At 43.3% G+C, this 26,509-nt stretch overlaps 4 long non-coding RNA genes across 6 annotated transcripts; all 4 read left to right on the top strand.

Annotated features, from left to right (window-relative positions):
- Positions 1-11,391: 11,391 nt before the first annotated feature.
- Positions 11,392-13,499, top strand: LOC130206557 (uncharacterized). Of its 2 annotated transcripts, XR_008834145.1 has the most exons (4): positions 11,392-11,996; positions 12,509-12,554; positions 13,127-13,241; positions 13,463-13,499. It is a non-coding gene; the product is annotated as an uncharacterized LOC130206557 (long non-coding RNA). The 2 variants fall into 2 exon arrangements; XR_008834142.1 differs by lacking the exon at positions 13,463-13,499 and having other exon boundaries at positions 13,127-13,456.
- Positions 13,500-14,180: 681 nt separating this feature from the next.
- Positions 14,181-15,269, top strand: LOC130207898 (uncharacterized). Its single transcript, XR_008834347.1, has 4 exons — positions 14,181-14,209; positions 14,452-14,589; positions 14,751-14,834; positions 15,149-15,269. It is a non-coding gene; the product is annotated as an uncharacterized LOC130207898 (long non-coding RNA).
- A 2,589-nt stretch (positions 15,270-17,858) lies between these two features.
- On the top strand, positions 17,859-18,734 carry LOC130206753 (uncharacterized). Its single transcript, XR_008834171.1, has 3 exons — positions 17,859-17,896; positions 18,275-18,382; positions 18,690-18,734. It is a non-coding gene; the product is annotated as an uncharacterized LOC130206753 (long non-coding RNA).
- Positions 18,735-19,032: 298 nt separating this feature from the next.
- LOC130206747 (uncharacterized) lies at positions 19,033-21,329 on the top strand. Of its 2 annotated transcripts, XR_008834169.1 has the most exons (3): positions 19,033-19,184; positions 20,914-20,981; positions 21,060-21,329. It is a non-coding gene; the product is annotated as an uncharacterized LOC130206747 (long non-coding RNA). The 2 variants fall into 2 exon arrangements; XR_008834168.1 differs by having other exon boundaries at positions 20,914-21,329.
- Positions 21,330-26,509: the final 5,180 nt, after the last annotated feature.

Raw genomic sequence — 26,509 nt, 5'->3', positions numbered from 1 at the left:
TGCTGAACAAACATCCCCGCCTAGGAGGTCACCTCATTCAGCCATTGTGTGAAGTGGGACAGGTTGAACCACCTTTTGTTTCCCCAACAAGAAGAGAGGGGAGGAAAGAAGTGCAGAGGCCGGCTCACTGTGGGCTGAATGCTATTCACCACGGGCACAGTGGAGCCGGCAGCCGGTTGGATGCGTGCCAACTACAGGTGGGACAGAGGAATCTTAATTAAGACAACAGAGAGGGAGGGTGCTTAACCACTGGCGGTAGTCTTTGCAGGCCTGACATGACGGGGCGGGGGAGGGAGTGGGGGAGGGATCTTAGGATTGTGGGGTGGGGGGGGAGTGAACAACAACACAAAGGAACTGTTGTCCTTTCCCACTGGAGTGGAGGTTTCCCAGGAAGACATTACTATGCAAGCCCAGGTCAGAGATAAGAGCCCCCCCCCCCTCCCTTTGTGTTGTAGTTGTGGAGGGGTCAGGGGAGCTCGGGGGTGGAGGACGTGTCTCCAGCTGGAGGATGTAAATCTACGGCCTGTCCAAAGCAGCAATAAATGGTTGCTCCCTTTAAACAGCAGTGGGATCACTTGTGACATGATTTAAGGAAGTAATACATTTTAAAAATGTTCAATATGAATGAGAACACTTCTTTTTTTACTCAAATTTGTCTGAAAACAAGTTGTTTGTCTGCTTAAAGTCCAGCTTTGACAACTTTTACGAGTTCCTGTAAAACTCAGTGCTAATGATGTTTTGTCTTCTAACCTCACCGCTACTGTGATAATTACCAGAGATTTGTGTCTGCAGTCGAGGACATATGTTTCCCCGTTGGCTGACTTTCAGCAGTAAAGAAGATGTTGCTATGTACCTGTGTGTCCTGAATATTTTTATTAAAAGGTGTCCAGTTAAAAGCAATATTAAAATAGGTTCCTACAATCAAAGTGCTCAAAATCACGTGACAAATGAAACAAATATTGATTTCTGTACTTCTATAAAATACCATATCGCATGGAGAGATCGGCACTAATTACTCGTCTTGGTTTTGTTGCGTGAAGAATGTTGTAAATACAAACTCACTGGATCGGTCTGCAATATTATGAGCGACCTGGGATGTAAAGTTAGGTTGAGAAAAATTGTTTTAAGAAGTCAAACTGTGAACAAATATCTCCCTAAATCTTAATGCTACGCATATAATCATTCTCTCAACCTCAGTGACCAACATATCTCTGGGCCAGCTGCCTGTTAAAATACATAAAGTCATATTTTCATGACAGAGAGCTATCCAGTGAAGAGGAGCTCAATAATCATTCTGCCGAATATTGTATTAACAGCACCGCTTGGTCACATGTTTCGAGCTCTTAAAGGAACGATATCCATGTGCTCACACGGGGCTGCAGAAGCTGTTCCCCACATGTATCACTACACACCCTAAAACATTTGGTTTTGCGTCACACTCCCACACTTCCACAAATGCTGTTTGTGTCTCTATTTCCAGTTATTCTGAGGTTGCTGATGACGTTGCAGAAGACAAATTGTTGCACCATGTGCTGCTGCTGGTGGAAAGTGATGATGCAGACTTGAGCAATGCGAGGCTGTGACCACGTCACCGAGGGGCTGTGTGTACACATGTGTGTTTGATCACACACACACACACACACACACAGGCCCAGACTTGATGGACAGCCGAGGAGCGCACCACACAGTCCTGAACCGGCAGAGGGACTTTTACTCAAGAACATTTTTGAAGAGAGGGTGTCATTTCAGATCCATTAAAGGAAGTGATGGAGATGACTAAGTCTTGAAGGGAAATTACGTCTATTCTTGGGAAATCACTCCTGCAGCCCACACGTTTACAGCACATCTGGAGTATTTACTGGAAGAACACACCACAAGCACAGTGAAGCACTACTTTCATACGATAAACTAGTCCCTGTTATTTTTTTCTAAATGGCGGCAACACATTATGAAGACGATCAGCTTCCACGTGTCCCGATTCATTTTAGTGTGTGAAAAAAAACAGCGGCAAAGCAGAGTGATACATATCCACTTATAGCAAATCTGCGTTCTGTGAAGCCGATAAAATGTAGGAGGAAATGGTTCACCAGGGTTTCAGTGACATAAAGAAATGCAAAATAAGTTGTTGACGTCTTTCATTTGGGGTTTCTGTTGAAATGTAAGCAGGAAATGTGGTTTCTACAACAGTGGGTTCATGATGAATATGATTAATTAATCATTCTATCCTATTTCAAATGTATAGAAAGGAACTGATTTTCTTGAAGCACTGCTCATGTTTTATTGATGATAATACGGATTTATTTCTGGCCTGGGGCATTTGGATATTAGTGAGCCGAGTGAAGCATTACCTGCCACAGGCATTTCATCATCATCTACACATTATTCAGACATGTTCAGACATGACAGAGACAAACTCCTCCCCCTCCTGAGCGGCGTCTTCGGAGTCGACTGGACAGAGATATTTTACAGTCCAAACTGGTGATGTTTTTTGTGGGGATTAAATCTGTTGATGTGCAACTGTCTCAGACATGAGGCCATGCTTTGACTGGATTTATGTTGTATTTATTAAGATAATTATTTAGGTTGAATCAATTTCAAAGCTTCATACTTTTTCCATCGCTATATTTTGCACAAAAATTCTAACAGTTTAGCTCCACACCTTCCTTTTTTTATTAGTTGTTTTCATCCTGTCTCACTAACTATCATGTCATTCCAGATCCTGCTTCCCATCTCGTCAGTCATACTCCCTTCACCTGCCTCTGATCACTCCCTCGTTAGTCCCTCATTACCTTCACCTGGTCTTCATGCCCGTCACCTGTTGCCCATTCCCTCGTTAGTCTCTGTCTACTTAGGTTCCCTCACTTCCACGTGTCCTCTGCCAGATTGTCTTGTGTTTTCGTGCCATGTTCTCCAGCTTTATTAGTGTATTTTCCTGACCTGCCTGGTCTGACCCTGCCTGCCTGCCCTGACCTCTGATTCTCTGCCCCGCCCCTTTTTGGACTAGTTTGCTTCTTGGACTGATCTCCCGGTTTTGACCCAGCCTGTTTTCAACCAAAGACATTCATCTTTGTTACTCCTGTCTGAGTCGTGCTTTTGGGTCCACTCTAATAGCACCGTGACAAAAATACTAAAGAGCTAATATTGTTGATCCAAAAAGGCCAAATAAAAATAGCCAAAGAAGCTCATTCTGCTCACTTAAGACATGCTCACATTAATAATTAGTTAGACATTAGTAATGTCTCATGTCAGTTTTGTCAAAATTGGGTGATACAGAACTTTTAAAACCATAGTTTTATGGTGGCCATCAATTAACACGGATTCAATTGGCCCCCTAAAAAAAGGAAAACCATCCATGAAGACAGATTAAAGATGACTTCAAGCCATCACTGGATTATGATATATGATATTCCTTTATTCGTCCCACAGTGGGGACATTTAAAAAAAAAATTAAATTAAGGAAATAGTTGGAATTATCACAATGTGATTTGTTTTGTCATCTGGAAAAACGTTGCATGCTGATGGTATTTAATGACAGATATAAGTCAATATTTAGCAGTTTCCAAAAGTGTGTTACATAAATGTATTTATTTATTAGTTAGTTACATATATTCATCATTCTATAAATCACAAGACAAGACAGTGCATATCAGTAGAGTCTGAAGAGCCCAACCGCTGCCTTAAATAAGCCCTTAATAAATTTGCTGCTCCTATTCAGAGGGAAGATAATAAAATATTTCCTTTCATAATTGACATGGTGAGCAGGCCTGCTTATCCACACAAACATGAGATCCAGGATGATGGAGAGCCACCGATCTAATTCCGAATCCAGGACTAGCCTGCTTCCGTGTCCTGGGACTAGTCCCCTCCGATCAGAGGCCATCTTGGTTTCAAAATAAAATGATGAAACAATCACTGTCAGATGGCAACGCAGGCTTTCATTGCTTTTACCCTCCTAACCCTCGGAAATCAACACCCATCGGCGGCCAAACCATGCGACGCTCTCCTCGAGGGTGTCACGCCTTCACTGACACGCCAGGAATGGTGGTTGCCAGCTGTCGTCTGATGTTTAGATTGGCCTTGGCAGAGGGGGAGGTCATGTGGATGACGGACAAGCACATATTCAGGAGGCCGGAGACGCTCACAGTCCCTCGCATGCCCAAAATATTCCTCTCATCCTATAGATAGATTGATGTTTATGTGGAGGTCTAGAGCAGAGCCATAATGGTATTTGATTACCGACCTAAATAACAAGGAGAGTAATTGCAAGAATACTTCGGATGGTTGAAATAGATCCACACAGGGAAGCATAAGCCTTAAAGTTCATGTAAAATGATGCTAAGTTCTGCTGCTAGTGATACATTTCACTTACAAATCTATAGATGTGGACGTGTGCAGATGGACTGTTCATGTCTCCATGCTACGACAAATAGAAACGTGTGGACAAAAATCAGAAGCAAATATTTATCAACAGAAAAAAGACGTCTTTATTCGGTGCAACTGTTCCTGTCTATAAAGTTTGATGAGGTCCATTAAGATAGGGTGACCAGATTTGAGTTTGTGAAAAAGAGGACACTTCGTCGCCGGGGGTGGGGGGGTAGTATAGCATGCCGCACAAACAACAATGCAACTAATGGAGGCGGCAAGGTGCTCAGTGTTGCCAGATTGGAGATGGTGAAGTATCGTACCAAAGGCTCAAAATGGTCGTATTTGGAGGATAATTATCGTGTATCTGGCAACCCTGAGATCGGTCGACCAATGACTGTTCTCTCTACAGTCAGAGCTCGCGCAAGAAGGTGGAACGTAAGGGAGATACCATTTCCAAAACTTGTAAGGGCGTAATAACTAGTTTGTGAAAGACCCAGAGAAACACAAATATCCGACGAATCAAAATCCCGGACGTTTATGGAATCCCTGCCGGACGCATTTTTTAGGTTTCAAAAAGAGGACATGTCTGGGGAAAAGAGGACGTCTGGTGACCCTAATTAAGAGATAACTCAACGGGTTGGTGCTCAGTGTTTGTGTGTGGCAAAGACAAGACATACTTAACAACTTGCCCTTGAATGTTAATACGTGTGGAAAAATGCAGCTCTCCTGGTTGTTGTGCGTCAGTTCTTTTTCATCAGATAATCCATTAATATCAGTTCATCTTCTGTGGAGCAGAAATATGATCAGGACATTAACTGCGACCTTCCACATTAGATTATGTAATATCCTGTGGAAGAGTGTTTCTTTGTATTGCTGGTGACGATGATGGTATCATCAGGGATTATTCCCCGGGGACCATGAACAGGCAATGCAGATTTCTACAAAGGTTTTTTTTTCTTTTTCTCCTACAGCCAGGTGGCTCTAAGGATGACGAGGTCTGTCCGTCGATCCGCCCACCACTTTGGTCTAGACTGAAAACAACTTCCATTATTTATGTTATGAAAATGTATGGTGGCCAGAGGATGAATCTACGCTGCTAATGGCTTGACTTTGTTTCAAATGTCACCAGAAGGTCACATTTCTACCCATCGATTTAATTAAAATGCTACTGCTATAGTTTCGTCATTAATTTTCGTAAATGACCTTGTAACAATTATTCTTACAGCAAGTGCAGGATAGTTATCTTCAAGAGTAACACAATTGAGATTAAACTACATTTACAAAGAATCTTACAAAGATTTGAGACTTTAGCTTGTCAGCTAACGCAAGGCAGCTTGTGAATTAGCTGTTTTTTTAGAGGGGGAATTGTTGACACTTTTTGGGCGTTATACCAGCAGGAACCCCTTCTGATGCCAACTAAATTAAGCGAATAGTATCCTGGACCTCTATTTCCAGACACGCAGAGATTGTATCATGTCTTTTTAACATTGTGTTCTGGAGATCCCACGACACGTTACATTCTTGTATAACTCAAAACAACTAAAATAGTCAGTTAACTGCTATTTCTTTCTGCTTTTAACCACCTGCAATTTTTTTGGGGAAAGGGAGATACATTTATAAAGTCAACAAAAAAAGCACGAGAGCAAACTGCATAATTCAAGATTTTTTTCCAGGACATCAGCGGTAATAAGCATTCGGCAGAGCGCTGAACAGAGTGGCGAGATGAAAAAGAGCCACAGCCAGCCCTCATTTGTTCCCACACTCGCCATCCTGTCGCCACCCATCACACATCTGCTGTCCCATGATGCATTGCTTGTCCAAACCCGGTGTTCATATCCCACATTCAGTAGAACGGAAGGGTTGATAATCATATCAGACACTGCTTTGAAAATGTCACAATATGCAAATCAAACACTGTAAATGTGTTAGGGTTTGGCACGGAGTGCGAACCCAAGCGCAGAACCAGAGGCAGAGACAGGCGTTGTACAAAAACCCCTAGAAGGGTGTATTTATTATAGGGATAGATAATTGTCCAAGGGGGATAGGAGAGGAGTAGTCCGGGGCTGTGGAGGTTGGCGATGGCGGGGCGTGGGTTGGCGTAGACCGGTGGTAGAAGAGCTGATGATCCCACGGAGATCTACAGTACGATCCAGCCATGTGATGGAGGGAGAACCCGGGGTTTTATCCTGAAGAGATGATTAGTGAATGGAAGGCAGGTGTGCTGATGACCAAACGGGGAGCAGGTGTGTGTAGTTGGAATGAAGGGAGCCGGAAACCACGCCCGCCAGCCAGGAAGGTGAGGAAGTGAAGCAAAAACTAACAGTCAGGCTGGGGCCTGACAGTACCCCCCCCCCGACGGACGCCACCAGGTGGCCCTTGAGGCTTGTCTGGGTTGAGCCGGTGGAAGTCCTTGATGAGGGAGGGGTCTAAGATGAGCCCTCGGGATACCCAACTGCGTTCCTCTGGACCGTAACCCTCCCAGTCCACCAGGTACTGGAAACCCCGACCTCTACGACGAACATCTAGTAGCTGCCGGACCGTGTAGGCCGGATGATCATCGATTATGCGAGGAGGTGGTGGAACCTCAGTGGGAGGAGACAGAGGGCAAGAGGAAACGGGTTTGATGAGGGAGACGTGGAAAGTGGGATGGATGCTGAAGGAAGCGGGTAGCTGGAGGCGGACAACAGAAGGGTTGATGATGGTGTCAATGATGTAGGGGCCAATGAATCTGGGTGCCAGTTTCTTGGATACCCTTTAAGACGCATGTCTTTGGTGGACAGCCACACGCTCTGACCTGGTTGGTAAACCGGGGCCTTGGACCGGTGACGATCAGCGAAACGCTGGTTCTGGGTAGTGGAACGGAGCAGAGCGGCCCGAGTCTCTCGCCACACCTTCCGGCAGCGACGTAGATATGCTTGGACCGACGGGACCGCCACTTCCTTCTCCTGGAGTGGAAGTAGAGGGGGTTGGAATCCAATGGAGCATTCAAAGGGAGACATCCGGTGGCTGCGCTGGAGAGGGAGTTGTGCGCATACTCCACCCAGGGTAGAAGTTTGCTCCAAGATGATGGATTCTGGGCTGTGATGCAACGGAGGGCTGCTCCCAAGTCCTGGTTAGCTCTCTCCGTCTGGCCGTTGGTCTGTGGGTGATACCCGGAGGACAGACTGACCCCTGCTCCCAGAGCTTGGCAGAACGCCCTCCAAACCTGAGCGGTGAACTGGGACCCCCGATCCGAGACCATGTCCGTGGGAATTCCATGAAGGCGAAACACGTGTTTAACCATTAGGTCAGCGGTGCCGGAAGCTGTGGGAAGCTTTGGCAGGGCCACGAAATGTACCGCCTTGGAGAACCGGTCAACGATGGTGAGGATGACCGTGTTCCCCTTAGATGGTGGAAGCCCGGTGACAAAGTCCAGGGCGATGTGGGACCATGGACGGCCTGGAATGGGAAGTGGTCGTAGGAGACCAGCAGGAGGTCGATGGGACCCCTTACTCTGAGCGCACACCTTGCAGGCGGATACGAAGGCTTTAGTATCTTTATCCATGGTTGACCACCAGAACTGTCGACGAAGGAAGGATAGAGTGCGTCGAACCCCCGGATGGCAGACGTGGCGGGAAGCATGAGCCCACTGAAGAACTTCGGACCGAACCGAATCCGGGACAAAGAGTCGGTTCTCCGGCATGTTCTCTGGGGCTGTCTGATGTTTTTGAGCCTCCTTGACCACGGACTCAATACCCCAGGTGACAGCTCGGACCACTCGGGACTCAGGGATGATGGTGTCAGGGATCTCAGGGGTCTCCACAGGAGTGAAGAGGCGAGAAAGAGCATCAGGCTTCACGTTCGGGAACCCGGACGGTAGGTCAGGGTGAAGTTGAAACGCCAAGAACAATGCCCAGCGAGACTGGCGGGGTGAGACGTTTGCAGATTGTATGTAGGCCAGGTTACGGTGGTCCGTCCATACAATAAATGGCTGTTCAGTACCCTCAAGCCAATGCCTCCACTCCTCCAAGGCCAACTTCACTGCCAGCAACTCACGGTTTCCTATGTCGTAGTTCCGTTCTGCTGATGAAAGTCGACGAGTAGAATGCACAAGGGTGGAGTTTTTGGTCTTTGACCGAACGCTGGGACAGCACCGCCCCTACTCCTTCGTCCGACGCATCAACCTCTACCACAAATTGTCTTGTGGAATCCGGGTGGACCAGCACAGGGGCCGAGGTGAAGCGCCTCTTGAGCTCCGTGAAAGCTCTGTCAGCTGCTGGTGTCCAGGAAAACGTGATGGTGGATGAAGTGAGTCTGGTGAGTGGAGCTGCCACTCGACTGTAGTCTCTGATGAACCGACGGTAGAAGTTTGCAAATCCAAGGAAGCGCTGGAGTTGCTTCAGATTTGCAGGTGTTTGCCACTCCTTTACCGCCTGGACCTTCAGAGGATCAGTCTTGACTTGCCCCTCCTCGATAATGTAGCCTAGGAAGTCAACAGAGGTGACATGGAACTTGCACTTCTCTGCCTTGACGTAAAGCTTGTTCTCCATGAGTCTCTGGAGAACAAACGTACATGCTGAATGTGTTCCTCTTTGCTGTTAGAAAAGATGAGAATGTCGTCGAGGTACACGAAACGAACCGGTTCAGCATGTCCCGGAGGACATCGTTTACCAAGGCTTGGAAGATGGCAGGGGCATTCGTAAGGCGAAGGCATGACCCTGTACTCGAAGTGACCCAGGAGTGTTGAATGCCGTCTTCCACTCGTCATCCTTACGAATCCGAACTAGGTGGTAGGCATTTCTGAGGTCCAGTTTGGAGAATATGGTGGCCCCATGAAGTGGTTCGAATGCTGAGCTGATGAGAGGTAAGGGATACTTATTCTTGATGGTGATGTTATTCAAGCCCGGTAATCAATACACGGGCGCAGAGTCTTATCCTTCTTGCTAACAAAGAAGAAGCCAGCTGCGACAGGAGACGAGGAAGGCGTGATGAGTCCGGCAGCTAGGGACTCTCGAATATATTTCTCCATGGCTTCCTTCTCTGGACGGGACAAATTGAACAATCGACTTGAGGGCAACGGGGCTCCTGGAAGGAGATCGATTGCGCAATCGTAGGGACGATGAGGAGGAAGAGAGTGCCCGCTCCTTACTGAACACATCTGCCAGGTCATGGTACTGGGAAGGCACTAAGGACAGATCGGGTGGGGTGGAGATAGGTCTGACCGGCGTGGTCCTGCCAGGTGTTTGGGCGGACTGCAGACAGTGAGAGTGACAGAACACGCTCCATCCATTGATCATGCCGGTGGTCCAATCGATCTGTGGGTTGTGGCACTCCAGCCAGGGACGTCCTAGAACCAGACGCGTAGTGGGTGTCTTGAGAACATAGAGCTGAACCATCTCCCGATGATTACGGACAATAGGAGAGTAACAGGAACTGTGCGATGGGTAACACGGGCCAGCAGACCTTCATCTAGTGCGCGGGCTTCTAGAGGGACCTCCAGGACCTCCGTGGGAATGCCTGCTTCTCACAAACTCCACATCAATGAAGCTTTCATCGGCTCCGGAGTCAATCAGAGTGTTAACGGGCAATACCTGATCCTCCCACAAGATGGAGGCATCAAGCTGCTTACGGGGTTGAATGGGCAGTGTGGATCTGGTTGGACTCGCCAGTACGCCCATTGCTACTGACGGGCCAGCTCTTTTGGCCGCTGGGGACACAGTGCGATGACATGCCCAGGAGCTCCACAGTAAAGACACATTCCCATGGAAACTCTGCGCTGTCGTTCTGTTGGAGATATTCTGGTGCGACCCAACTGCATGGGCTCCTCCTCACTGGGTGAAGAAGACCGATTAACGAGCCGTGGAGTGGCTCTAGATTGGGAGTTCTGCTCTGGGGAGAAGCGCTGATGCCGGGGCACATGGGAATTGTAGTCTGTGGGTCTATGTGACTTCTCTCGTCTACGCTCCTGTAGGCGATTGTCTAGCCTGATGGAAAGCTCTATGAGGTTGTCTAGACTAGTAGCCCTGTCCCTGACCGCTAACCCATCCTTCACCTCATCGCTCAATCCCCACGGAATGCACAGCGTGGCGTCATCATTCCATCCACTATTAGAAGCTATAATTCTAAATTCAACTGCGTATTCGGCTACGCTATGACTAGCCTGGGAGAGCGAGAATAATTGGCTGGCAGCATCTATCCCTCGGCTAGGGTGATCAAAAACTCTCCTAAACTCTTCTGTAAAAGCTGAATAGGAACTATTCATCTCCGATCCCCTAGACAGCGTGGACTCCGCCCACGTAAGTGCTCTACCAGACAATAAATTTGTGACATATGCTACTCTTACCTGCTCAGACGCATACATAACTGACTGATGTTGGAAAACAAATGCGCACTGCATAAGAAATGCGACAATCTCCTAACCTGCCATCGTAACTCCTAGGGAGAGCTATCCTAGCCTCATGAGGAAATGATGATCGCTGGTTAGGTGGAGAGGGGTGAGATGGGGGAGAAGCATTGAGCTGGGGTGGAGGCCCAGTGACCTCTCCGGAGGAGGTAGAGGAATCGGGGGGTGAAAGGACTTGGTCTACCTTGCAGGTGAGGTGCTGGACCTGGGTGTTGAGGGTTTGGAGGGCGGTGAGTGTCTCGTGAAGAAGTCTTTCGTGCTGCCCCACGAGCGCTCCTTGGTGGGTGAGGGCCTGCCGGAAACTCTCCGATTCCGCTGGGTCCATAGTACACTGTAAAAAAAGATCCTAATTTTACGGAAAATAACTCTAAATATTTACAGTATTTTTCTTTCTTTTTAAATTACATACAAAACTCTGTGAAATTACAGACATTATCTTTAAATTAACAACCCAACTGTTAATTTAAGTTTTATGCTCATAATACAAAATAACATTTTTTTCCCATTTTTGTAAAGAAAAATGACTGTATTATTAATACAGTATTTTTACCGTTTTCTTAAATGACATACAAATTCATGTAAAACAACAATTATTACCTGTAATTAAAGGTGGAGCTCCTTATATGAAGGTTTATGTCCATACTAACAATTTAACGATTTTCTTTGTAATTTTAAGGCAGATCATATTATATTTATATTAATGTGTACTTTTACATTCAAACTCTGTAAATCTGAATCTAAATGTAGCTAACTTTTGTCATTACATTAAACATATTGCATTTTTTTAAGAGTACAAAGTAGAAGAAATAATAGGTTTTGATACTTGTTCTTTATAGGAGCATTATAGGGCGACCGTGAGTATTTGTCCAGTGTCGGTGTCCCGGAGCGAGACATCTAACTTCTAACTGTAAGTCGCTTTTGGATAAAAGCGCCAGCTAAATGCATGTAACATGCTTGAAAGTTTCAACCTCAAGAGAGCAGTGCAGCAGAAACTTGCCATATAGGATTTAGTGTCAACTAGAAATAAGACCGTCACAATGGCAATGACCACCACGAGCGGAGTGCGACGCATCCCAGATAGCAGTTGATCCTATCCGCCCTCCTGTCACACTCGGTTTGGTCATGCCACCGGATCCGCGCACCATCAGACAGCGTTGTAACTGCGGTGGATGCTCCAAGTTGTTGCCCTTCGACTTTTCAAACTGGTATTTTCAAAACTGCAGCTCTTTGCGCCAGAAGTACGAGTTAGGTAAGTGTTGAATTGTGTTGCTACTGTCGAATTATGGCTCGTTTTCTTAAGAGTTCCCTCCTCTTTTGGCTGCCGCTAACATTGCTTTGTGAAGTTTGAGGTATTGTTAGACTTCAACGTAAATAAGTTATTACCGTAACATCCCGGTTTTAAAAGAGAAAATCGTATTTAATCACACACAGTTGGTGATGGTGTATAAGCTGATGTTGCTACTGCACGTGTCCCCTCTGCCAGGGCTGGTCCAGCTAACTACCAGGTGTGGTTCTCATGGAGCTATCTTCTGCAGCTAGCGCTGAATTGTCAGTGGTTAGGTTACTTAAGCTCCAACCCAAGGGTGCGCGATGGAAGCTGAGCGAGCTAACCGCTAGCCGCGAGCTAATAGCGCAGCTCATGAGCTAATAGCGCTAGCTCGCGAGCTAATAGCGAGCGCCAGCACAGACCTGTTTTAATTTAATTATGCATGTATTGAGTTCTCAACACGTAACTTAGAATTTGCAATGTCATCCTCACAGTTGTACAGAAGTGACAACACTGTTGATCGCCATCTCTACAATTCAGGTAAGCACACATTCTTTGGAAGGAAATGTTTTCACAGCAACTTAAAGACACATCTGAGAGGGAACCGTATAACCTGTTTAACTTTATAATGACCAGATTTGTATTAATTCATTAAAATACTTTCTTAATAGCGTAGTGTTTGTTAGGATCTGTGTGTTTCCTGTTTTATGTTGAAGTCCCTGTCTCGTTTCCTGTTTCCCTGCTCTTCCCTCCCTGTGCTTGTCTGTTTCTTTCCTGATTGTTTCCAGACACGCCCTGATTGTTTCCACCTGTGTCTCGTTCCCCTGTGTATTTAATCTGTGTCCTTCTGTTTGTCTGGTGTCAGATCGTCTTTTTTCGTTCCCGTGTGGTGTTGTCCGTGTTCCTGTACTGAGAATAAACTCAGTTTTTCGTGAAACTCCTGCTGCGTTTGGGTCCTCCACACCACGCATCCGTAACAGTGTTTTTATAAAAATGACTTGACATGCTATATAAGCACTACAAATTAATACAATTGAGAACAAATAGATATTGTATATTTCCTGAAAGAATAGATGCATTTCAAACATTGTTTGTATTTTGGTTTGTTTTAGATAAAATGAACAGAAAGAATGGGCCTGTCTCCAGCTCCACCATTAGACGGAGGGTCCGTCAAGATGTTTTGACTACATCACTGTGATTGATGGGAAACTGAATACAACTTTGACTGTTCAGTAAAGTTTCTTCTCTTCAATGTGTATAACACGCCTATTATTGCCGTTTAATCTCTTTTTTACGGTATACCTCGTGTTGTCAAACACACATTTTCATACTCCTGGTTATTAAGAACTTTAATAGTTGCAAAATATTATTTTTTTCAAAGTTCTTGGAACAGAAGGTTATATTTCTGTGACAAGTGACACTGTTTGTTTCTTTCCTCTGTAATTCAGGATGTTCCACTTCATAGAATTCTTGACTAACAAAACGGTAGCAGTAGTGCCATAAAGCTATACCAGCTTTGTGGCACTACTGCTACCGTTTCCGAATTATCCGAGGGACGAAAGGGTGGACAAGGCTGTCAGAAGCGCCGAACAACCTGGACAAGACTGGCAGACACGTGACGTCAGAGTAATTGGATCATGCGGTATTATATTAATATTGTATTAATTGGCCGTTTTAAACGGATATAAAAAATCACTTTTATATATGTTGGGGGAAACAACATTTTAATCACATTGTTCTGTTTATAATTCTGTACTTTTTCATTGTGTTTATGTGACTTAATTTTTAGATAATTACTTGGTGGAAATATGTCTTGAGACACATCAGATCTCCAGTCAGAAGAGGAGGCAATTCCTAAAGAGGAAGCCAGTGCCGGTGTGAGTAAATGTGTATACATTTTATTCTTTAGAACACTTTTACCTTAATAAAATAAAGCGTCTGTCATTCATTTTATAGTATGACCAATTAGTTTTTCTATCTCTTTCTAGCCATTTCTATGGAGACTCGGATGGAGACAGTGAAAATGAAAATTCCCCACAAAACAGGGGTCCAACCACTAGCGGGACAGTTGTCCTCCAATCATTGCCTCCTCCTAACTATTCCATGTACTCCATAACCAGCAGGACAGCGAACACGCCAGGGGACACGCCCACCTGGCGAGGGGGTGTGTGGTTCAGACACCATTGCCTGCTGTGGTGAGCAACACCTCAAACGGCTATGGGATTCAAATTGAACCTTTTAATCATTTAATTTTTAAATGTTAACAATTATTAATTGGATACAAGACATGCAATACACACTGTCACATTGAATCCAAGTGAATATGATTATTATGATTGCATTAATTAAATTGTATAAAACTTGATATTTCCATATTTTATGTAAAATCTCTTAATCGTTACATTTTTTAACTTTTTCTAATGGTTTTTTTATATAGCTGTTCCAGTTCAAATCCTAGGCATGCTGGAGACAATTACAGAGGTGAGAGACCCGGTTCCGTTTCCGTGTACCACAATGGAGGAAGTGGACCTTTTTGAGCAACGGCTCAAAGATCCCGTCAACATTCTAATGAGTGGTGAGTTTTTTTGTTTTAAGAATCTCATAAAGCTGATTAAAATCTATTGTATGTAATTAACACTAGACAATACCATGTTTGATGGAAATGTTTTTTCAAACATTCTGTAAAGTATCAAATATTAATCGTACTTTTTCGATTTCCTCCCTGGCAACGATCAGACGACATGATGCCAAACGTGGAACATCCTCGAATGAATGGAAAAAAATTATTCTGTCAAATGACATCTAAGACTTTGCTCCTGCGTAAGTAACTCATATTTAATTAAAACAATTTGGATTCACCCAGAGGTCTTGAGTAGTGTTCAAACTTACGAATAACCATCTTTCCCAGATCTTTTTTTAACAGTGCTAAATAAAATGTTTGAATTGCAACTTTATTCTCTACTTGGGTAAATGTTACTCGACTATATCTTTACATAATAGTTATATGATATATTGGCTCTAAATATAGCATAGCACACCTTAAGTGCCAGACAGCTACTAGATTTTAGACTGCATTTCTGCTCTATGTTGCACTGAGGATTCATGAGATTTTGTATCTGCTTGTGTGATTACAGATGCCGTCAGAAAGAATCATGCCACACATGCATCCACTGATGAACAGATTCTAAAGCATGCCATTAGGTGGTTCAACCTGGCAGCAAACCGGGGTAGCTCCAGGAGGCGTGCTACTGTCGACATCCCCACACTGAACAGAATTAAAAATATATATTTATATTTTTATATATAATATATATATATATATATACACACACACCAGTTCTCAGTTGGAAGTTCCACCATTCACTTGAGGCCACTGCGACCTATTCTCTGGGAGAATTGTGGTATTTGGGTTAGGTGGTCGGTATTTATGGTTGTATTAGTTGTAGCTCTTGTGTTCTAATGTGAGCTATAGTTTTTACTCCATATGTATGTGTGTATATATTGTCTCGAACTAATTATAAATAAATATGATTCATACATGTACAAGAAATAATTTGATGTCCTTTTAATAAACTGTTTTGATATTATTTCGATTGCATTTCTTTTTCCCCATTGATGCATATTAAATATATGTCGGTATGTAAAGTAATTGATCCGGGCCAAATGAGCTGCTTTATGGAAGGATCCAAATTGAATGAATATGGGTGCATACGGCTGTACATCTAGCCACTGATCCGAGCCTATGATGCATCCGGGAGGAGTCAGTTGCTATCTGTGATATTAATTGTGTTACATTGAACTGGAATAGGCCTTTACTGTTCAAAATATTGAAAATGACTGCTATGAAAAACATTTGATTTCCACATTCCAAGTTGTGCAAGTAAAAAATAGTGAGTTTGGCCTGTATTATAGAGATTTATGCCCACATGGACACTTCCAGGCCGGTTAAATTAACTGGGTTTGCCCTAACGACGGAGGCCCGATTCTGCCATAGTTGCTTGCTACTTTGGGCGTCCTTTAGCCGGCAAAAGACAGTAACCTTTGCCCATGTGATTGAGGCCCAGTGCTGCTATAGTGCATGCAGTCTTGGGCATCCACACAACGGTGAAAGAGGGGGAGTTTAGCCCTAAGAAAGTAGGCCTTGTGCTGCTGCAGTGCATGCTGTCTTGGGCATGCGTAATTCAGCCAAAGACTGCATTTAGCCGGGGGAATTGAGGACAGCAGTTTCTTTATCCGAGAAACAGCGTTGTTGGCTGCCTTTAATTCAACCTTTTCAGCCTGGACGCAGAGCTCAAGTAGTCTTGAATGTGCCTCCAAAAATGTATGGTATTTGCGGGGTTAAATCAGCCTTTTCATCGTTTTGACGCAAATTGGCAGAGATCCCGAAGTTATACTCAGCCAATTTAGCCTGGAGATGATGCTGTAGTGCATTATCAAACTGCACAATTACTGTTGAATCTACCTTGCTTCCATAGACAACTAAAATACTTTAAAGACATTCACTGTCTACAGTGAGCAGTTGAACAATTAAAATGTACATTGTCCCATATAAAGGATGGCTAATGGCCGAACTACTTTGGCCAACACCTTGGATCTGCTGGATTTGAGCTTTGCAGAAGAATAAAGACAAGAAGAGGGGGAAATGGCTTCGCAATGGATTGACTTGCTACATGCGATTAAAAGTTTGAAAACATGTTGCAACTTGTATGGGATAATGGCCATGTTGGCAAATGAGTGTTGCTGTGGGCAAAGGCTGAACTCGAAACCAACCTGCCGCATAACACTGCAACACAGTTAGGGGGAAATGACATTGTCATGTTTGCACAGTTGGCATTTTGGTGGTTCTAAAGGAAAGGTCAGGGATTTGTTAAAATGCAAGAGGGTCATACTATGGGCCATCTGAATGTAAATAGAATGTCACCATGATATCAATCCAGCGATAAGCAATATATGCAGTGATTATTGTTGATTGTTCCATCTCAATTGCCGTCATCAGTCCTCATTTGGGTTATTGTGCACTAAAACTATTGGCACTAAAACTTTTTTTAAATATTTGGGTGCTTCATTTTCTTTAATTAAAGAACCACTAAACACTGGGCCTCTACTTGTGTGTTCTTGTGTTGAGGCTAACCGGGGAAATAATAGTAATAATACAAATAATAATCTACCACTTCTGAGTAGACTCAATGTAGAGGAAACGCTTCATATGGATCAATGTGTTGGAGTTCTGTTGACTGTAGACTAGTAAGTATACTACAAAGGAATTGAATGACCAACCGTCGCCCCTCTCAGCCGGCCTTAAAAACATACTAAGTGTGGAAATATATATATATATAGCCTACCATGTGTCTATGTGTGTTTGTGTTAACCTATAGGTATTATTACAACTTTACCATATAGTATTTCATTTGTATTCATACACTGCAATGGAAAGAGTTAATTGAATATACCAGCCTATAAATACAACTAAATACAGACATTTCTTTAGTTTCTTTCAAAACAAGTCATCTTTTCTATATTTGTTATGTTACCACGCTAAAACCATTGCTATTGGCTGTCTCCCCACGTTGCTTTGAACATGATTGGATAATCTGCCTGTCACTCAGAGAACTGGCCAATGAGAAATGTCCGCGCCGCGGATTTGAAATTACGTCTGTTTGAGCGGGAAGCCGCAGCGGGCAGGCGCTACTCGGCAGGTCTGCTAGTGTCTGCTGTTGACCTACCTGCATTATTACCTGAAGTATTTTACATATGCCTGCGATTTTAACTTGTGGGATGTCAACGGAGAAAGAAAGACTGGGACACAGAGGAAGGATCATACGGGATGTGGTGACCAGCAAAGTTCGTGAATTGATATCCTGCAAAATTATTGAAGATATCAGGTAAGAAAACATTTTCACTGTTACTTTCTGAAACAACCTTATGTAATTTTCTGTTTAGCATAGTTTAAACATATTTCATTTAGACATATGGAAACAAATTAATCATTTTACATGTTTAAAAGTAATGTTATTACATTAAAATCAGTTAATTAGTGTGTTCAATACAGTTCATAATGGATTAAATAATGCTATAGGTGGATAAACGGACTGTTACAAAGAGTTTGGTTAGCTAGTTAAGTAAACTAGCTTCAGGTAACGTTAGCTTGTTGGCATGATTCTGTCTCACAACCAGAAACACATACTTGAATGTGGTTTAGGGTGGGTGACATGGATATAATTGACAGTATTCTTCACTTTTTCGAACCGTACTGCACACAGCACTGGACCCTGAGCAGTGCATGGCCTGCAAGATCATGAGAAGGCTGAAGAACCAGGAGTGACAAGATACCACTGGATGGTGGGGCACATAATTCCACTCAGGGACAGGTAAGCAAACAGACAAGACATAGAGAGATAGGATTTGTTCTTACAAAAACAATATAAAACAGCAAACATGTGCATTTAAACAGAAACAATACACACATACATACTGTAAAATGTGTTGTGTTCATTTAAGAAGCCTGCTCAAAACAAATGCATGCATGAGTTACTCTAAGTCAGACTGGGAAATAAAGCCTCTAATTTTGTAAATGTTTCTGAGTTGGAAAAAGGCACCTTGGTGATGCTGGTGATATGATTCTTAAAACTGAGTTCACCTTCCATGGTCACTTATAGGTTTGTGATTTGTTTTTAGTGATCTGAAAATGTCTGTTTACCAACGGTCCCCATCCAACCTGACACGGCGTGTGAGGATCTGCAGAAAAGAATGGCAGAACATCCCCAAATCCAGGTGTGTAAAGCTTGTCGCGTTTTATCGAAGAGACGAGGCTTTAACCGTGCCAAAGGTGCATTAACTAAGTACCAAGTAAAGGGTCTGAATACGTATGTCAATGTGATAATTCAGTTTTCTCTTCTTTATTGCAGGGTATTGAGTGTAGATTGATGTGGTAAACAGTGATTCAAATGATTCTATCATAAGGTTGCAAGAGAACAAAATCGCGAAAGACTGATAAAGTCTGAATACTTTCTGCATGCACGAAATATGTGGTGGCAGTTTTTTTCTGATTCATTTTCACATTACCCTTTTCAACACTGATAATAGCTAATTACACGAAACTTTCTTATATTTTTCAGCTCAATAAGGATTGGAACAACATTGACGGGGGGAAACACCCAAAGTCCATCACTCGTAAGTATCCACTGCAGCATATATAAAAGATATTAGTCCATTTGAACCACTATTGCAAAACCTTACATTGTGATTAATATTAGATATGATTTCTCAAGTACTTTAATGATCTGAGCAAAGCACTTTTTTAAGACAGTTCTTCCACTGGCCATAAAAAAAACTGAGGAGCTTTTCCTTCGGCCTTCCTTTGAGTTGTACGGTGGCCCTGAGAGGTCAGGGCACTGCAACTTAATAAAACATGCTAATCGACAAAACACAAGCAAATTAAGAAAACAACTTCATCAAATTGACAGCACATGTGCAGCATTTAGAAAAAGCACTGCAAATTCAGACGACACAACACGGTACAGAAAAGCGCTGCAAATTAAGAAAAAGTGTTTCAAGAGGACACTAAATCGTGATGAACACAACTTGGACAGGCTTGCTGTTGCTATGGTTTGTTACTCATGAAGTTATTGAAATCGGGTATTGTATCATCTGTTTACGTTGTGGACCTACAATATGCTACTGCTCTACTCACCGGAAAGTGAGCTGCATGCACCTCGCAGGACCTTGCAGAGCGGAAAAGCTGAATTATATCAGTCATTCTGATTATTTCTGAGGAGATTTCACAGATTTTAAACTGTACTATCCGGTTTAACAGTGTGGACAGACAGCCTGTAGCCTGCATCATATTCATGTAGGCATTATTAGACAAAAAATATACAGCCGTATAGTCTACAGTAAGCCAAGCATTCCCATGAGACTTCTTTCCTTGAAAAATCCCCAAACAGACCACTATTACCTTACCTGAAATAAACATACCTCGTACTACTATCACCACCATAAAGTTATTGCTTATATGGTTATTATGCAAGCTACAGTTAACGTAACTTTTTCAATTTTGAAGATGAGGTCATATGAGATTGAATTCTGCTTTTCGCTCTGCAAAGTCCTATGAGTTGCGTGCAGCGGTCACTTTATGTGCAGAGTAAAGCAGCAACAAAAGTCAGTTCCCAACATAAACAGATGGTATACAGCCGACGTCACTTCAATAACTTCACGAGTCTCAAACTAGCAGCAACAAACATGTTCAAACCGTGCTCAGCACCATTGTCCTTGGAAACACTTCTGTTTTCTGTATTTGCGGCATGTTTTCTAAATACTGGACATGTGTTGTCAAATTGCTAAAGTTTAATCTTAACTTGCCTGTGTTTTGTCTTTTGCATGTGTTTTCTTAAGTGGCAGTGTGTTGATCTCTCAGGGCCACCGTAGAGTTAGCATACTTTTCAAAGACATGTCGTCATCATTATCATCATCTACCCTTTTTTATTTCTAAAGGGCATTGAGGAAAAGACCTCAGACATGTCACAATATAATTATCGGTGGTTGGTTTGATCTAGATGTATCAATTAGCTTCTTTTTTTTGTTTAGCTACAAGTGTGTTTACCTTGCTATGATACATCTGTGAAACGTGCCCATTGTTGTGAATCCACGTCTTTCTTCTTTTCGTGATTCACATGTTTCTGATGGAAGTGCTAAGACATGCACTGCGTGCAGCTTTAAATAGGTAGTCATTTAGTTACTATCATTCTCAAAGCTGACTGTTCAGATTGACAGAATGTCAATTGGTACAGACAATTTCAAAATAGTTAGTTTAAGTTTGTTTAAAGGAATGGGAAGAAATGAAAGCCAACTTTCTCAGGACTTTCCAGTGAATTTGTTTGTCCTTCTTCCTTTTTCCCCCCAGATGCACCGAGGATCTGGCTGATTACTGGAAATTTGGAAGATTGTTCTTTATCTGCACTGTCACTTCTGGTAAATATTTATGAAGAAGAAATATACTTTATTAATCCCCAAGGGCAAATTAGTTCTCTGCATTTAACCCATCCTTAGTTATTAAGGAGCAGTGGGCTGCAGTGATGCGCCCAGGAAGCAACTGGGGGTTCAGTGCCTTGCTCAAGGACACTTCGACTTGCAACTAATGGGGAGAGCGGGGATCGAACCGACAACCTTGGGGTTGCAGGACGGCCCTCTTACCCCACTGAGCTACAGCCGCCCACAATTATGGACCTTTTGTGGTATGTTTTGCTTTCACTTATCAACTGATAGTGAATAATTGGTTGATTTTGAAAATGTACATTAAATAAAATGTTTTAAAATCAATATTGGTGTGTACTTTATATGTAATTCAGTTTCTAACCCCTACTTTAATTGAAACATTGAATGTTTTGTAGATGTTTCAATGTATTTAGATTTTTCACAGTAATCTCAAAAGCTTATATTTCATAATAATTGAACACTTGTAATAGTACAGGAGAAATCTGTAAAATCACAGTATTTCACTGCAAAACCTTTATAAATATCATTTTATTGAAGGTGTTTGATTGTAATAATATAGGAAAAATCTGTAAAATCACAGTATTTCACTGCAGAACCTTTAGTAATATCACTTTATTGAAGGTGTTTGATTGTAATAATATAGGAAAAATCTGTAAAATCACAGTATTTCACTGCAGAACCTTTAGAAATATCACTTTATTGAAGGTGTTTGATTGTAATAATATAGGAAAAATCTGTAAAATCACAGTATTTCACTGCAGAACCTTTAGAAATATCACTTTATTGAAGGTGTTTGATTGTAATAATATAGGAAAGATCTGTAAAATAACAGTATTTCACTGCAGAACCTTGAGAAATATCACTTTATTGAAGGTGTTTGATTGTAATAATACATACAAAATCTGTAAAATTACAGTATTTCACTGCAGAACCTTGAGAAATATCACTTTATTGAAGGTGTTTGATTGTAATAATACATACAAAATCTGTAAAATTACAGTATTTCACTGCAGAAGCTTTAGAAATATGACTTTATTGAAGGTATTTGACTGTAATAATATAGGCAAAATCTGTAAAATTACAGTATTTCACTGCAGAAGCTTTAGAAATATCACTTTATTGAAGGTATTTGACTGTAATAATAAAGGAAAAATCTGTAAAATAACAGTATTTCACTGCAGAACCTATAGAAATATCACTTTAATTAAGGTGTTTGATTGTAATATTACAGGAAAAATCTGTAAAAAAACAGTATTTCACTGCAAAATCTTTAATGAAAATTACTGTAAATTTATGGTTTTCGTCCTTTATTTGAAGTAAGGTATTTTACCTTAAATTTACGGTTTTTGTTTGGCAGCCGTAGCTGCCACTCATTTGACCTTCTTTTTACGGGTTTTTTTCTTACAGTGTAGGCTGGATCGTTCTGTTAGGGTTTGGCACGGAGTGCGAACCCAAGCGCAGAACCAGAGGCAGAGACAGGCGTTGTACAAAAACCCCTAGAAGGGTGTATTTATTATAGGGATAGATAATTGTCCAAGGGGGATAGGAGAGGAGTAGTCCGGGGCTGTGGAGGTTGGCGATGGCGGGGCGTGGGTTGGCGTAGACCGGTGGTAGAAGAGCTGATGATCCCACGGAGATCTACAGTACGATCCAGCCATGTGATGGAGGGAGAACCCGGGGTTTTATCCTGAAGAGATGATTAGTGAATGGAAGGCAGGTGTGCTGATGACCAAACGGGGAGCAGGTGTGTGTAGTTGGAATGAAGGGAGCCGGAAACCACGCCCACGCCAGCCAGGAAGGTGAGGAAGTGAAGCAAAAACTAACAGTCAGGCTGGGGCCTGACAAAATGTGACTCGGGCTGTATATGAAACAGAGACTAACCGATTAATGCATAATGGATGTATATTCCAGTGAGGGTTATGGCTCTAACAGGCTTTGAAAAGCAGATAATAATTATCCTGGAGCCCGGCGGAGCAGGCACAGCTGCTAGAAGTGTTTCTAGAAAATACACACCGGAAACATTTGCTGATGACAGTAATCAATTATTCATCCTTCAACTCCAAGCAACATCTTCCAGAGATGTCTTTTGGGGTAAGTCCGAGGCAACTCTCACGATAATTAAGAAGTTTAAGTTGGGTCTGAAGTTAATCGAGACAAATTCCAAGTTAATAGATTGTGAATCAAAAAGTCCAACAAGTCTCAAGTAAACTCTGAGTTGATGTACTCGTGCTGCTCGCCCTAACCCATTCTAGCCATAATAATGTGTTTCATGAAATGTGTCTATGGGTCCTTAGGAAATCTCTGCGGCTGTAGGTAAGTTTTGAATTTATTTTATGTATATAAAATAATTCCTTTTTGGGGATTCTACCTTCGCAGATATCAGCATCTCTACCACTTAGTTCAGGATGGAGTCCAATCGCCAAAAGACTTTGCACTATTTCAATACGCATTTGCAATAAATTATTGTTACACTCTAAATACCATTCCTACACCAAACAGTAACAAATCAAACAAAGTTAAACTGAACTCAATAAAGGTAACCTAGATTAACATAACCTCTTGTGCAGTCAGCTACACAGTAAGAGTTCCCGTTTCCCGTTTTTGTAGACAAGATTAAAATTATTATTATCTTCATTTGGCCTTCATTATTAGCTTTTGAAAGCAGTGTAGAAATATGTAATTTTATAAAATTATGTCTGAATCCATTACTGGTGGACAGTATGCTGCAAACGTCACATCTACGTGATGGGACTGAATGGTGAGATTCGTCAAAGAATGCATCAATACAACATGTTGGTCATTTTGTGTGCTTCTGAAAACAACTCGAGGCCCCAACAAAATATTCACCACAGTTCTGCGCCAGACAAGAAAGAACGAAGTGCAGAGTGAAATGAAGATCTCATTTGGAGAAAAAGTCGAGAGAAAACACTTTAACAACATTAAACATAAAGTCCTAAACTGTATTTCCGTATTTTTTAAAGACAATACACTAATTTATGTCTTGTTACTGCAGAGGGGGCATATGTCCAAAAATGGTAATTTCTAGTTTCTACAGGAGCCTTATGATCAAATATGGTGCCTATGTTTCACTCACTGTAATCACTTAGCACAACCATTCAAGCATAACATGTGTGAGTTTCATCAATTTACCATGGTTAGTTTGCTCCTGCAAATTCGGATTAACATCACATAGCAGATGGAATTGATTTGTCTGATAAGAAATATTATAACTGCTTCTCAAAGCTCGGTATTCGCCTCACACAAACTCAACACACACTTGTTATCATGTTGTTACAATGAGAGAGAGGGACAAGGGCCCCCTCCTGTGAGAGGACTCCTGCTGTGATTGCAATCGCATGTAAGCTTATATTTTGTGTGTGATCAGAACAGAGGAGAGAAGGTTGTTGACTGAATTATTCCATTACCAGGCATCCAATTTTGGCACACGCTAACAGGTGGTATACTGAGGTTCTCACCTTTTTCAAAAGCAAAAGTGCACACAACTCCTTGGTGACACTGGCCATAAAGGGGGTTCCTTGGTCTGTAAGAATTTCCTTGGGTATACCTTCGCGGCTGCTGAAGAGGAACAGTTCTATTGCTATTTGTTTAGCATTTGCCTTTCTTAAGGTGACGACTTCCAGGCGTAGTTTGCTATTACCAAGGTGTACTGGTGTCCGCAGGCCCTCTTGGGCCGTGGCCTCCTCTTTACCCGGGTGTCCAAGACATACGGCCGCAGGTCAGATGAACCCAGGAAAACTATGGAGTCGGCAGGCGGCACCCTTTCCAGGACCCCTCTCATCGACTCTAAATTACGGTTTGGTCCTGAAGCAGCTCTATTGCCGCTACCCGTGGGTTTTCCCCACAAACACCAAGGATAGCCAGACAACCGCGAGGTTCCGTTTGGTAACATCTTTAATTTGTACCACACACACCGAGCAGACCGCAACACCACGCGTCTGCTCACTCTCCTGCTCCGCTCTCAACTGGGAGCTTTTATGAGACCGGCCTCGGCTGCTGACTGATTGCCAATCACCAGCAGCCGAGGCCAAATTAGAGACAGCTGCCACACTTCCCCACCACCCGATTTAGGCCGGGGCTCCATCCGGCCTAACCTACTCCCCCTCCCCCCCCCCCCCCCCCATGAGAGCTTGGGCGGTGGAGGGGGCTCTGGGGGACCGGGAGGAGGGGGCTCTTGGGAACCGGGCTCAGGACCAGTGGAGAACCACTGCCCAAGACTACATCGGTCACACATGTTCTTGGCAGTTTAGAGTTTTGTCTCAACTGTGACAAAAAAGCTTTGAACAAAGTGAATGTAATAGCGTGCGTTTTATCTTTGATACAGTAAGGTGGGTTATAATAAACATAATTGAATGAATTTATTTTTATAATATTTGAGACATTTGCATACATATTTTTACATTGATATGAATGCATGTACAATATGTTTACACTCAAATAAACAATCATCAAATGCAAAGAGTTATTAAACATTCGCGCACTCTGCGGCGTGCGAGACGGAGAGCGGAGAAGTGTTAACGCGACACGTAGAGACAGAAATGACATGCTGTTGTGTAGATACTGTAGCGACCCTGTGAAGTGGCTGTCAATCACAGTGTGGCACCGTGCATGCTGGTCGAGGGGGCGTGCCTGTGATTGGCGGAGTAGAGGGGAGGCGGGGTTAACCTGTCGGAAAAGGGGAGTTAAGGGTGGTTGACGGGAACCGTTGTTGTTGACGTTCGACCTGCTAAGCTGAGAGGAACACGCTGTATGTGTTGGTGGATGCCCAATAAAGGGAGGATTAATAACGTCGTCCCGTCTCCGTGTCATCAGTGCCATAACGTCCGAGACGTTACATTGGTGTCAGAAGTGGTATCCGATGGAAAGGGTGGCCGTGGATGTGGTGGGTCCGCTGCCGTGCTCAGATGGAGGAAATCGGTATGTTCTCACCGCCGTAGACTACTTCACAAAATGGCCAGAGGCGTATGCTATCCCAGACCAGGAGGCAGAGACGGTCGTAGAAGCCCTGGTTGGAGGCATGTTCAGACACGCACCTCCCCCCTGCGCCCTCAGAGTGACGGGTTGGTGGAAAGATTCCATCGCACCATGGGCCAGCAGCTTGCCACCCTCACTTCGCAACACCAGCGCGATTGGGACAAGCATTTGCCTTTGGTGCTCGTGGCATGTCGCTCTGCAGTTCAAGAGACCTCATCCTGTACACCTGCGCTGCTCATGCTGGGGAGAGAAATCTGCACCCCAGCAGAATTGGCTTTTGGACGGCCCCCTGATTCCCCAGACACCCCCCCCCCCCCCCCCCCCAGGGCCTGAGTACGCCAGGAGACTGCAGGACCGCCTGGAAGCGGCCCATGCTTTTGCTCGAAAACAGCAACTGAGTGCAGGTGTGAGACAAAAACGCAACTACGACGTGAGAGAAAAAGGGAAGCACTTTCAGGCTGAAGAACTGGTTTGGGTCTACAACCCTGTGCGTAAGAAGGGCCGGTGCCCAA

Source organism: Pseudoliparis swirei, chromosome 2 (genome assembly GCF_029220125.1).
Source record: "Pseudoliparis swirei isolate HS2019 ecotype Mariana Trench chromosome 2, NWPU_hadal_v1, whole genome shotgun sequence".
In the NCBI taxonomy this organism is placed as follows: domain Eukaryota; kingdom Metazoa; phylum Chordata; class Actinopteri; order Perciformes; family Liparidae; genus Pseudoliparis; species Pseudoliparis swirei.
This window is presented reverse-complemented; position numbering and strand designations above follow the sequence as displayed.